Source organism: Bactrocera neohumeralis, unplaced genomic scaffold (genome assembly GCF_024586455.1).
Source record: "Bactrocera neohumeralis isolate Rockhampton unplaced genomic scaffold, APGP_CSIRO_Bneo_wtdbg2-racon-allhic-juicebox.fasta_v2 ctg1805, whole genome shotgun sequence".
Lineage (NCBI taxonomy): Eukaryota > Metazoa > Arthropoda > Insecta > Diptera > Tephritidae > Bactrocera > Bactrocera neohumeralis.
The window spans coordinates 9,760-19,518 of record NW_026089853.1 but is presented as its reverse complement, the minus strand read 5'-3'; positions in this window follow the sequence as shown (position 1 = coordinate 19,518).

The window sequence follows — 9,759 nt, the reverse complement described above, 5'->3', positions numbered from 1 at the left end:
TGTCTGTTTCCAGTGATTATCATGTTCTAGCAAATGCAACTGCTGGCAAGCTTCTCAAAAATTTGCACACACCGTACCATTCACAATACGCAATGACTTAAATGAAGTTGAACCACGAGACGCACAACAGTCGGAAAACTTTCATGAATTCCAAAAGTAAATATCCTACAAAGCGCTTTATTGCATTTCACATATCGACCCATTTGATACTGCTGGTCTCACATCGTTCAAGGCCAATAACCGCTTTGTTGCTTTCTTTGGTGACGTACTTGCAAACGTATTTGATCGATTTCACCAATCTGCAATATTCAACATTGACATGAGTTTTGAATGTGAATTAGACAAAAGTGGCGAATATGGCGATCCATGTGTTGTCAACTTCGATGCGTTGTTAACGTCGATATTCACGCCTCTAAATGCTAAATGTTCTGCCATTGTCGTCTGGGGAGCGACGCCGATACAGTGAATATCCATCATTTCCCATTTCCGTTTCCGAAAGAAAAGCACATGAGTAGTGTACATACAAACCAAAGTGGGATTGTAAGGTTCCCAAAGTCCATGAACCATATTGGTTTTCACCACTTCGTATAATTCTGGATCTACATATCTCTGAATCTGGAATTTCCGCTGAAATGATTTCATCAATTTGATCTGGTGTAATCACCATCCGCATCCAAAGAAGAATGTGTGTGTGCGGCAACACGCAACAGAATACATTCAGCATCTAATAGCACCATATATACCTTAGGTTGCTTCAAGATAAAGACCGTCAAACATCGCAGCTATTGTTTAAAAAGTCGTGCTGTGACATCGTGACGATCGCTTGCTAATTGACCACGATCCATAATTCCGCACGTACATATGTCATCGCATTTCTGGAGTACTTTTTGCCTTTCTTTGGGCTGCCATACGTTGATGGTAAAAAGAACGCCGACAAATATTAGCGCCACCTCTTCGTGGCTTCGTAACAAAGTTTCAATATGCAATTGATCACATTGTGTGAAACACACATAAAGTTTTCACTGAATAATTTTCAATAATTTTTCCTTTGGATAACCGGAATAAAAAAGCAAGCGACCGCAATTGAACGATTCAAATAATTTACAAATCAAAATATTGAAAAACAAAACAAACAAAAATTTAAAAAAATGTGTATGGAAAATGTTACTTTTTGGAATTGTCCAATTTTCCGACTTCTCCTCATGAAAAGTATAAGGTATTTGTTTCTAAACCTTTCCTGATCCACAAAAAACAACCTTTAAAAATTTCATCACGATTGGTTCAACAGTTCTCTTAGTGTTACTAACAAACAAACATTCATTTTTATATATGTACATACATACATACAACTGTCAAACGTGTTTTACGTGGGATCCTGCTTATGTAAAGCTTAACTCCACGGTGCTCAAAAGCACAACGGATCAATACAATGCGTCGATCAGCGCCCTGAAAATTGGGTAAGGATTTTCAGTACCAATTGGCAGTGCGGTAAGGACACACTAACCACCTTGGTAGGGCTCGAGGCCCATCTAAAACCTCTGCCGTACTTTGGGTCCAGCACCCGGTTGCAATGCAACTCCACATTCGACTGACAAGTCAGTTCTTCCCGCGATTTGGGTTTTAACCACAGCCACCACGAATCTCCACAAAGGGCCAAACCCAATGAGCAGACTGGAGCGAACTCCAGGGGCTACTGCTCCCCGTTAAAGTCTTTGGTATTGACCTTGTAGCCGAAACTACGACCAGTTGAGCCTCCATACAGCCCTGGACTGGTGGCCAGGATTTTAGTCGCCTCTTACGACAGGCATGCCTTACCGCGGGTATATTCGGTTTCCCCTCGAACCCGGAGGGGTCCCCCCGTACCCGCAGGGGGAATACATACATACATACATATGTACATATGTAACGTTTGTATGGGGAAAAGAAAAGGGCTGTTTTTAGGGGCTTTCCGAAAATTATTCGAATTTTTCTCGCCGTAAAAACCATCTCTGAACTTCAACGAACATTTAAGAAAAAAGAATTGGCCAAATTGGTCCAGTTGTTATTGAGTTATGCGCGTACATACATTTTGACGATTCATTTTTATTTATATAGATATATTTATATAGATATAATGATAAATGAGTTTATAAAAACTAAAAAACGACATAAAAATTGACTTTTTACTTAACAGAAACAGCGCATAGCTAGATATCCCACCCCTACTTTACACACTACATACGCATATACGTATACACTGACTTTGCGCGACTTGGATATATTTATTTGATCATGTACAACTTTCCTATTTATCTATGGATTTTGTTCGTTGGTAGCTTAGTTTTTTATAAAGAAACAGGACTTCATATAAAATAAAAAAAAAAAAAAATAAAAAAAAAAAAAATTAAAAACACGAAGTGATTAATCAATTTCTCAAAAATTATAAGGCCTATGGAAAAATGGAGTAGACAATATTTTTAGGAAATTTCATTCACTTTTATTTTCTATAATTTACAGTAAGATTGCTCAACTGGTCAGTGAGATATACATGATTAAATGAAGACACCTTTTTTTTGGTCGAATAACGGTAAATTGCAAATATCTCAAAAACGTATCCATAAAAAAACATTTTCTAGATTTTCGAAATCAGCGAGCCATTTCACATACAAATGGGATAGTGGCATCCGTGGAACAAAAAACAAATTCAAATTTGTGATCCAGTGTTATTATTATGTACATATAACAGATACATATTGAGAATATATAACTAATTCATTATATAATTTTGACCCCCTAAAAATTCTGACCAACCCTGGTCAAAAGACTTACAAACTCTTATTCCTAATACCAAAGGATAATTAATAATACCATAAGTAGAAATATAAGGTAAAAATCATATAGAGCCAGAAAAATAGCTCGCTAAGTAATTATGTAAAATAAAGAAACATAAGAAATTAAATAACCCAATACTCCCCCTACTACACAAACAAATATTCCTCTTCTTTACTGGCGTAGACACCGCTGACGCGATTATAGCAGAGTTAACAACATCGCGCCAGTCGTTTCTTCTTTTCGCTACGTGGCGCCAATGGGATATTCCAAGCGAAGCCAGGTCCTTCTCCACTTGGTCCTTCCAACGGAGTGAAGGTCTTCCTCTTCCTCTGCTTCCCTCGGCGGGTACTTCGTCAAATACTTTCAGAGCTGGCGTGTTTTCGTCAATTCGGACAACATGACCTAGCCAGCGGGGCCGCTGTCTTTTATTTCGCTGAACTATGTCAATGTCCTCCTATATCTCATACAGCTCATCGTTCCATCGAAAGCGATATTCGCAGTGGCCAACGCGCGAAGGACCACAAATCTTTCGCAGAACTTTTCTCTCGAAAACTTGTAACGTCAACTCATCGGTTCCTGTCATCGTCCAAGCTTCTGCACCATATAGCAGGACGGGAATTATGAGCGACTTATAGAGTTTGGCTTTTGTTCGTCGAGAGAGGACTTTACTTTTCAATTGCCTGCTCAGTCCGAGGTAGCACCTGTTGGCAAGAGCAATCCTGCGTTGGATTTCCAGGCTGACATTGTTGGTGGTGTTAATACTGGTTCTTAAATAGACGAAATTATCTACAACTTCAGTAGATATCAATATCATCGGCATACGCCAGCAGCTATACACTCTTATAGAAGATGGTATCTTCTCTATGTAGTTCTACAGCTCGAACTATTTTCTCCAGAAGCAGGTTGAAGAAGCCGCACGATAGGGAGTCGCCTTGTCTGAAACCTCGTTTGGTATCGAACTGCTCGGAGAGGTCCTTCCCGATCCAGACGGAGCTTTTCGCGTTGTTCAACGTCGGTTTCCACAGTGGTATTAGTTTTGCGAGGATACCAAATTCTGACACGCTGCATAAAGGCAGCTCCTTTTCGTGCTGTCGAAAGTAGTTTTGAAATCGACGAAGAGATTCTCCTTTCACGGGTCTTTTCCAAGATTTGGCGCATGGTGAATATCTGGTCGGTTGTTGATTTTCCAGGTCTAAAGCCACACTGATATGGTTCCAATCAGTTTGTTGACGCAGGGCTTTAATCTTTCACACAATACGCTCGATAGAACCTTATAGGAGGCTAATCGCACGGTAGTTGGCGCAGATTGTGGGGTCTCCTTATTTTATGGATTGGGCATAGCACACTTAAATTCCAATCGTTGGGCATGCTTTCGTCCGACCATATTTTACAAAGAATCTGATGCATGCTCCTTATCAGTTCTTCGCCGCCGTGTTTGAATAGCTCGGTCGGCAAACCGTCGGCCCCTGCCGCTTCGTTGTTGTTGTTCAGGCTTCTCGGTATCTCTCCTATCCCGCACGTGTTGCGGTCGCTCGTAACGTTGCGAGGTTGGCAGCCTGTTTTCTCTCCGCTGCGACACGGCACTCCTCGTCCTACCAGCTGTTGTTTTAAATTTTCCGAAAACCAATGGTTTCGGTAGCAGCTGTACGTAAAGAGTTTGAAATGCCGTCCCACAGTTCCCTTATATCGAGTTGTTGGCGAGTGCTCTCAGAGAGCAGGAGCGCAAGCCGAGTAGAAAATCTTTCGGCTGTCTGTTGTGATTACAGCTTCTCGATATCGAACCTTCCTTGTGTTTTTTGACGTGCGTTTTTTACTGCACAGAGGCGGGTGCGAATCTTGGCTGCAACAAGATAGTGGTCCGAGTCGATGTTAGGACCTCGGACCGTAGTGCCAAAGATACCTTCTTTGCCCACCCTGGCGTTAAGGTCGCCGAGCACGATTTTGACATCGTGGCGAGGGCAGCCCTCATAAGTGCGCTCCAAGGGCTCATAAAAGGCATCTTTGGTCACCTCGTCCTTCTCTTCCGTCGGGGCCTGGGCGCAAATCAGCGATATGTTGAAAAACCTCTCTTTGATGCGGATTGTGGCTAAACGTTCATTCACCACAAAGAATGATAGTACTCGGCGACGGAGTCTCTCTCCCACCACGAATCCCACAACAAACTTGCGCTCCTTTATATGGTCACTGTAGTAAATGTCACAAGGACTCGTCTCTGTCCTTGTCCCGTCCATCGCATTTCTTGGACGGCAGTGATGTCAGCGAGATTCGCGAGGACATCAACCAGCTGGGCAGCGGCACCTTCCCAATTAAGGGTCCGGACATTCCAGGTGCTTGCCCTTATATCGTAGTCCTTATTTCGTTTGCCATGGTCGTCATCAAAAGGGGGGTCTCACATCCGAAGCAGTTGGTAATCTTTCGTGGCGGGCCCCAAACCCAGCGCACAACCTTATGTAGGGGATGTTTCGCCTTCTCACTTTAGCTCCCTTTCGAACGGATGTTCTTAGGCTACCCAGAGGATACTTGGTCAAAGACCGGAAGCTCTGAGCTGCTTGAGCCATGTGTAAAAGAATCGTTTCTGGCCACTCCCAAGTGAATGGCGATCAGAGAACTTTCCTCACTTGCGTGAACTTCTGCACATGACTCCATCCTCCGATGGATTTTTATACACATAGGCTAAAAAAAAAGGCATTAAAATTGGAATACAATTTTTTCTAAGCAAAATTAGAATTCGGGATGGATTTTAATGTAGGCATTTGTATATATGTAGATATTTCATCTGTGATATTTTTATTTACTTTGTTAGATGAATTGTTATCTTTTTGTTTTTTCGTTTTATGTAAGAAATTAAATAACCCAATACTCCCCCTACTACACAAACAAATATTCCTCTTCTTTACTGGCGTTTTACCGCTTACGCGATTATAGCCGAGTTAACAGCAGCGCGCCAGTCGTTTCTTTTTTTCGCTACGTGGCGCTAATTGGATATTCCAAGCGTAGCCAGGTCCTTCTCCACTTGGTCCTTCCAACGGAGTGGAGGTCTTTCTCTTCCTCTGCTTCCCCCGGCGAGTACAGCGTCGAATACTTTCAGAGCTGGAGTGTTTTCGTCTATTCGGACAACATGACCTAGCCAGCGTAGCCGCTGTCTTTTAATTCGCTGAACTATGTCAATGTCGTCGTATATCTCGTACAGCTCATCGTTCCATCGAATGCGATATTCGCCGTGGCCAACGCGCAAAGGACCATAAATCTTTCGCAGAACTTTTCTCTCGAAAACTCGCAACGTCGACTCATCAGTTGTTGACATCGTCCAAGCCTCTGCACCATACAGCAGGACGGGAATTATGAGCGACTTATAGAGTTTGGCACCTGTTGGCAAGAGTTATCCTGCGTTGGATTTCCAGGCTGACATTGTTGGTGGTGTTAATACTGGTTCACACAATACGCTCGATAGAACCTTATATGCGATGTTGAGGAGGCTAATCCCACGGTAGTTGGCGCAGATTGTGGGATCTCCTTTTTTATGGATTGGGCATAGCACACTTAAATTCCAATCGTTGGGCATGCTTTCGTCCGACCATATTTTACAAATAAGCTGATTCATGCTCCTTATCAGTTCTTCGCCGCCGTGTTTGAATAGCTCGGCCGGCAATCCATCGGCCCCCGCCGCTTTGTTGTTCTTCAGGCGGGTAATTGCTATTCGAACTTCTTCATGATCGGGCAATGGAACGTCGGCTCCATCGTCGTCGATTGGGAATCGGGTTCGCCTTCTCCTGGCATTGTGCATTCACTGCCATTTAGCAGGTTGGAGAAGTGTTCCCTCCATAATTTAAGTATGCTCTGGGCATCGGTGACTAGATCACCTTTGGGGGTTCTACAAGAGTATGCTCCGGTCTTGAAACCTTCTGTAAGCCGCCGCATTTTTTCGTAGAATTTTCGAGCATTACCCCTGTCGGCCAGCTTATCAAGCTCTTCGTACTCACGCATTTCGGCCTCTTTCCTTTTCTGTCTGCAAATGCGTCTCGCTTCCCTCTTCAACTCTCGGTATCTATCCCATCCTGCACGTGTTGTGGTCGATCGTAACGTTGCGAGGTAGGCAGCCTGTTTTCTCTCTGCTACGACGCGGCACTCCTCGTCGTACCAGTTGTTCTTTTGCACTTTCCGAAAACCAATGGTTTCGGATGCAGCTGTACGTAAGGAGTTTGAAATGCCGTCCCACAGTTCCCTTATACCGAGTTGTTGATGAGTGCTCTCAGAGAGCAGGAGTGCAAGCCGAGTAGAAAATCGTTCGGCAGTCTGTTGTGATTGCAGCTTTGCGACGTCGAACCTTCCTTGTGTTTTTTGACGTGCGTTTTTTGCTGCACAGAGGCGGGTGCGAAACTTGGCTGCAACAAGATAGTGGTCTGAGTCGATGTTAGGACCTCGGAGCGCACGCACATCTAAAACACTGGAGACGTGTCTTCCGTCTATCACAACATGATCGATCTGGTTGGTAGTTTTTCGATCCGGAGACAGCCAGGTAGCTTCATGAATCTTTTTGTGCTGGAATCTAGTACTACAGATAACCATATTTCGGGCCCCGGCGAAGTCGATCAGCCTCAACCCATTTGGGGATGTTTCCTCGTGGTAGCTGAACTTACCGACCGTAGTGCCAGAGATACCTTCTTTGCCCACCCTGGCGTTAAAGTCGCCAAGCACGATTTTGACATCGGGGCGGGGGCATCTCTCATAAGTGCGCTCCAAGCACTCATAAAAGGCATCTTTGGTCAAATCGTCCTTCTCATCCGTCGGGGCGTGGGCGCAGATCAGCGATATGTTGAAGAACATCGCTTTAATGCGGATTGTGGCTAGACGTTCATTCACCGGAGTGAATGATAGTACTCGGCGACGGAGTCTCTCTCCCACCACGAATCCCACACCAAACTTGCGCTCCTTTATATGGCCACTGTAGTAAATGCCACAAGGACCTACTCGTCTCTGTCCTTGTCCCGTCCATCGCATTTCTTGAACGGCGGTGATGTCAGCCTTTATTTTCACGAGGACATCAACCAGCTGGGCAGCGGCACCTTTCCAATTAAGGGTTCGGACATTCCAGGTGCATGCCCTCAATTCGTAGTCCTTATTTCGTTTGCCATGGTTGTCATCAAAAGACGGGTTTCTCATCCGAGGCTGTTTGTCATTTTTCATTGGGGTAGGCTTTTTACGTGGCGGGTCCCAAATTCAGCGCACAACCCTATGTAGGGGATGTTTCGCCTTCTCAGTTTAGCTCGCCTTCGAACGGATGTTCTTAGGCTACCCAGAGGATACTTGGTCAAAGACCGGAAGTAGTGAGCTGCTTGAGTCATGTGTAAGAGAATCGTTTCTGGCCACTCCCAAGTGAATGGCGATCAGAGAGCTTTCCTCACTTGCGTGAACTTCTACACATGACTCCATCCTCCATCATTTATTTTAGACTTTTTAAAAGTTTTTTCGAAGTAACGCAGCTTGATAAACAACATTTTTTGGTTTCTGTTCCGGTGCGTAAATGTACAGAGAAGATGGTTTTCCAACTCGTGAACACGCCACGTATAACTGGCCGAGTGAAAAACATGGCATTTCGGGATTTATGCCACATAATTCTAGCGACTATCCTTGTGTCCTGTTGATTGTCATCACTGGAAACTGAATTCGTTCGAACTGAAGTGGCAATTCGTTGGAACTCAAAAGAATTCGTAGACTCAAAAATCAAACATTCAAACATAATACTGAAAGATCCAACTTTCAGACGTAAATAATGCGGCCAATATTCGGATAAACATTCGTGATGAGTTCATATTTCGATGAAGTGAATTGACAAAAGGCAGGTGGAATTTATATCAAACCAAAATTTTCCAATTTCCAATTCTAAGCGAAAACAATGTAAAATGTCTTCGGCAATATAATTTTTGTTCGTATCCCATTATTGACTCGGATTTGAAGGCTGATATGTCGAAATGATCTTCGCGAAAAGTGTGCGAACTTCAGTGGCATGCGAAGTAGCTATCGACGTACATTTATCAATAGCAGCGAAGATCAATCGTCGTTCAATCGCAATGTTCTCGCAAACGCACAACAGCCGTAAAACGTAAACGTAAACTCTAAAAGTAAATATCATACAAAGCGCTATATTGCAGTTCATGAATCGACCCATTCGATACTTGCTGATCTCATCTCGTTCAAGGCCAATAACCGCCACGTTGCTTTCCTTAGTGACGTATTTGCAAACGTATTTGATCGATTTCACCAAATTGCAATATTCAACATTGTCATGAGTTTTAAATATGAATTAGGCAACAGTGGTGTATATGCTACGATCCTTGTGTTGTCGACTTCGATATTCACTCCTCTAAATTGAATGCTAAATGCTCTGCCATCGCCGGCTGGTGAGCCACGCCGATAGAATGGATATCCATCATTTCCAGTTTGCGTTTCCGAAAGAAAAGCACGTGTGTAGTGTTTCGTGCATTTATTGTCAGACATATAAACCGAAGGGATTGTGGTGTCGGCAAGGTTCATCAACCATATTGGTTTTCATCACTTCGTATAATACTGGATCTTTCTCTGCATCAGAAATTTCCGCAGAAATGATTTCATCAATATGATCTGCTGTTACCACCATCCACCAACCAAAGAAGAATATGTGCGTGCGGCAAACCTCTTTTTTGCTACGGAGTACATCCAGCATCTAACAACACCATGTATACCATACGTTGCTTCAAGATAAAGTCCATCAAACATCGTAGCTGTTGATCGCTTGCTGATTCCTTCCACACGTATGTCATCGCATCCTGAGAGTACTCGTTCATGTGTCTTGGGCTGCTATACTTTGATGGCTAAAAGAACGCCGACCGATATTAGCGCGACCTATTCGTGGTTTCGGAACAAATTTCAATTTGTAATTGATCACTTTGGGTGAAATACACATACATTTTC